Here is a 5191-nt window from a genome sequence, read left to right as displayed (position 1 = left end):
ATAAAAAATGAAAAATTAATAAAATTGAATTGACTTATTCAACCGACACATTTAAAAAATGAAAGGATTTAAATGAAGTTGAATTCAAATTTTATATATTTGAATATCTGTGAAATTTTTTATCCAATGATAAATTAAAAATAATTTGATGATTAAGATATAATAAGATAAGATATAAGAAATATTGTATTAGGAAATAACATGGTAATAACGTTCTCTCTCATTCCCATACCACTAAATATCCATTACCAATCACGTGTCACTTCGATTGTATCATTCTCCTTCGACAAGCATACTAAGAATAATACTGATAGTTAATTATATCTATAATTATCTTATTATAGATCTAATTGTTGGGTACAAACAAAGTCCCACATCAGGTAAAACAAGATACAAACATGGGTTTATATATATATAAGATACATCCTTTAGTAAAACAAAATACAAACATGGGTTTGTATATACGTAAGATACATATATGGATATGTGTGTGTATATTTATATTATTACATAGTTGATAAAAACATAAAGTTATGAGATTATTTACATTCCTATATAAATTCAAATTAAACTTTTAAAATATAATTAATTTTTCATCAACTAGGATTATCCATAAAATATAAAATTCATATACTTAATTAACAACTGTTTAATATTCAACCTTCAGAATTCTTATAACTGTTTATGTTTTTTTACCTGTATTATCCTCTATTAATAATATAGGATCGTAATAAGTCTATAAATCACAACACAATACACAACAGGATAAATTAGAATAAATGTACATCATATTACTTCTAAGCTAAATATCATTTAATAAGAACAACTCACTCTTTCTCAATTCACACACCATATTTAAAAACATCAATTGTCTTACGAGTATCACCCACAAAGCTCTCATAACTTATTTATATACAATTAGACATTTGACTTCATTTTCAAGAAGACATATGCATTGGGTAAAATTTAAAATCTTGCTCTTATTATTACTCACTCATTCATGTCTCTCAACTACTATAGTTATATAATGTTTGGACAACATATGACAAAGAAAATTATATATGTGTAAATTTGATATCTTACTAAAACTTTATATAAGAACATTTTTTGAACTCTTACAACTAATTGTCTTCTTCTATATAATATAATACTAGCAGAGTTAAAGAAATATCATCATAATTTTAGTCATCAATATATTTCACATCACTCACTAGTACAAAAATAACATTTTATGATAGATAAAATAGATCTTTTATGACAGGTCTGACAATAGTATTTTTACCTTAGAAATCACTATATTTACATTTTGGTTTAATATCTAAATAATAAAATAAATATTTTAAATGATATAAAATAAATAATGTAATATAAAATATCAATTTATATACACATAGAAGCTAACAGTAAAAAATGACACTTAAACTAGCATATTAAAAATCATGAAAAAAAAATAATTATTTAATATTGTTAATAAGATCAATGGAAGGTTGGTAGTCAAAATTCTTTAACATGTTATGTAGAGGGAGAGAGGTACACAGATATATCTAAACATAGAAGAAAAGATTAATGTGGAGACGCTAGTGGTTTCATTGGTTTGTGACGTAAAAGGATCGAAATTAACGTCAAAATTGAATGCTGGTCAATTCCCAGCTCTAAAGGAAACTAAATAATTGAAAAATACCTATTGTGTTACACGAAGTTATGAGCTCTTTTTCGTTTCTCCTATTCAGTGCTTATGTTACGTGCTTCCTTGTCTTCAAAATTAAAATTAACATGCACTGCTTTGATACATGCGTACACGGTTGTAAAATCAAAAACTTAAGCAAATAAAATAATACAAGGTAGAGTTTTAAAGTAAATAATCAAATTAATATAATTGATATTGTACCATAAAATATTAAAACTTACATAAACTAAAAAGTATATAAAATTTCGAGATTATAAAAATAATATATAATTATAAAATTATGTATTTTTTGCACAAAATTATATAAATAAATAATGTTTAAAATTAGCAGATTATAATATTATATTAAGTTTTGAAACTATGTAACATTGTGTATTATTATATAAAATTGTATAAATTATGTGATACCGATTAAAAATTTTATATATATATATATATATATATATATATATATATATATGCAATCATAATTTAAATAACAACATTATTTATTAAGTTTATTTATCGTTAGCTATAAAGAGAGACTGAATGAATTTTAATCTAAAAATAATAATCAATAAGTTGATTTATCATTGATTATACACAAAAAAATTTGAACTCAAATATATATTTTTATTTGTGATTTCAAAAAGACTGAGATAAACAAGATCAAATAAATAGTCATAGCAGATTCACAATTTAGAACTAAAATATATTAAGTATTTCTATCAATAATAACTTAAAAATCCAAATATTTAAGGTTAAAATATGAATGACACTAAAAAGTACATTAAAGAAATGATATTTTCTTTTTTATTTAATGATCTTTCTAATTTTAATTGACAGCATAATTTTGAGAACATCGTCTTCGATTTCAAGAATCATGAATTATTAAAGATTATCGTCATTTTTTCACGGTTTCAATGACATCACTTTATTACAATTAGATTTTCTATTCATATATAAGGAAATGTTATATAAATATTTAATATTATTCACCAGCATGAAGTTATTTTCCTAACATGGTATTTGTTCAGTGTGTAAGTTAAGGTCAATTGTTTGAATTTTGTTGTTTTGTTTGAGGTCTAAGCATTCTCCTAAATGGTTCAACTACATATAACAATGAATGCAATAGTTAATGAGTGTAACCTATCTTCATTTTTCAAATCTTTATTTATTGGTTTTGTGGTGGAGTTTGAATTAAAGTTGACTTAATTACAATCCAAACATGAATAATCACACTTTAACCTTGAGTTAATAGGTTTTAAGGTTAATATGTTATGGTACTGTTTAGTCTGATCGGTCCGATTCAAGGGTAGACGGTCAGTTAAGTGACCATCTGGGCTCAATGACTTGTTCGTTGGGTTGGTAGTTGATAATACAGTCTTCTGCATGATCGACCAGTTTGTTTAGTGATTGACCAGGTTCACTGGCTTATTCACCAACCATCGATTGATGAACAGCCTGTCAGCCTTTTTGCTGAGCTGGTGGTTAACCATTCAGGCTGGTGCACGACTTGTCGGCTTGTTCAATGACCGTCCGAGCTAACTAACTTGTTTGTTGAGCTCACGTTTGACCACCAAAGCAGTAGTTGATAATCCAAGTTATGGTTGAACAAACGGTTATACGATACACACACCTCAAGCATAAACAAGAAAATTTTCGTTTGCAAAGGGATTTAATTGATCGCCCGGAATTTGTGCTACTTAACCTTGCAAACGTTCACCTGAAATTATAACTGTTGGGAGAAGGCATAATGCTTAGAATTTTGCACATGTTAGAATGCAAAGCGCTGGGCTTCTTTTGATAGTTGGATGCGACTGATCTAATGGTTGAGAATGAAGAAAGGGAAAGGTCCATGCTGCTATAAATAGGAATGAGTTTGGTTTGCATTTTCAACTTTTCTACAACCTGGTCACAGTGAAACTAATCACTTACGAGTTAGAGGTAGTAATGTCTATCGTTCGCCTTTCTATATATGAGGAGTCTTCTGGGGGAATGATGGTGAATATGCAGATAAAGCATCGTCTTCATCAGTGTCATTGTCAGACGTCTTTTCAAGACAAAGTTGTGACAGAGCATAGATTTCAAAGCAAACAATACCTCATATGAGAGGTGATTAAACCCAACCACTCGACGGACTTGGGATCGGAACACTATGTACATATTTGGTCTAACAAATACGCTAAGTGATGTAACCAACAAGGCTCATTCAACTTTACTAACCTAAAGTGATTAGAAGATATTATGAGATATATTTGTTCGTGCTTCTATATATTTAAATTAAATCCTATATATTAAACTTGGGTATTCAACTTGATTCTCTGGTTAAATATATACTAAGAGGCTAGAACGACCACAAATTTCTTGGAAGGTTGTAGAGAGAACAAAGAAATTAAATACTAGAGAATAGGTTAATGATATGATTTGTGACCTTGTTGCATGTTTAAACTGTAAATTATAATTTAATGTTTGTTACATGTTTTCTTCTCAACAATCACATTTGATTTCTTTTTCAAGATAAATATAAGCAATTGAGGGAAGAAGTCCAACAACATCAAATGCAACTGAGAGAACAAGTCTAACAACATCAAATGCTTGAAGGATCACCTTCACAAAAGTTTCATGTTGCCTGATGACAATGAAATATACTTTTTTTGTTGTTAGAGGTGAAAATAAAAAAAGTAACGTGTATGAACTTTGTACATTTAGCAAAAGGTTTACTACTTCTACACATTCTTACTCTAGTATTAGCCAAACGTTAATGGTTCATCAAATAAAGGAAATGTGTGAAACTATTTAGAAATTAAATGTTGAATGGAAAAGGATTCCAATGAGAGAACACTTGAAGAAAAGATCAAACACTTGAAGAAAAATCATGAGCAACAAAATGAAGGCATGCACCAACAAGATAAGCATATATACCAACAAAATAAGTAGATGAAACTTATTTTGCAGTGCATCCGATTAAAGAATCTTATGTCAACTCCTTTTATCCTCTTAGTAATGGAAATTATATAATAGAACGTAAGATTATTTATTGTAATTTTAATTGTATTATGATTTTGAAACTTGCATTTTTTTATATAGAACTATTCTCGTTTTGCTTTTATGTGGGATCATGTCATATGTAACTTTTAAGGTATTTTTATTTAACATAATTAAATTTGTAATATTTATAAGAAGATGGTTTATAAACAAGTAAAAATACTGTATATCAAGAGGTAAAATTACGTACATAAAAGTAGTCACCAAAATATATTAGTTTCATTTTTTTCACCAAAAATTATTTTAATTCAAATAAAAAAAAGTTACGTATTAGCGATCAAATTGTAATAAAATATTAAAACTTGTATTACCAACCTCTTAAATAAAGAACTTGTATATATTCTTTGAAAAATAATTACAACAGTCCAAGTACTTTACTATTAATATGTATTTTTGCGACAAAAAAAAATCTTAAATAGAAATATCTAAATATTAACAACTCTTAAAAAAACAAAAGTAAATGTCACTAGTTTTATC

General features: G+C 27.0%; 1 pseudogene; it reads left to right on the top strand.

The window, feature by feature from the left end:
- Positions 1 to 3619: 3619 nt before the first annotated feature.
- Positions 3620 to 4606, top strand: LOC148206932 (uncharacterized; annotated as a pseudogene).
- Positions 4607 to 5191: the final 585 nt, after the last annotated feature.

This window comes from Vigna umbellata, chromosome 1 (genome assembly GCF_029865625.1).
Source record: "Vigna umbellata cultivar VRB3 chromosome 1, Vumbellata_1.0, whole genome shotgun sequence".
Taxonomy (NCBI): domain Eukaryota; kingdom Viridiplantae; phylum Streptophyta; class Magnoliopsida; order Fabales; family Fabaceae; genus Vigna; species Vigna umbellata.
The sequence above is the reverse complement of the archived record's forward strand: the minus strand, read 5'-3'. Positions and strand labels throughout refer to the sequence as shown.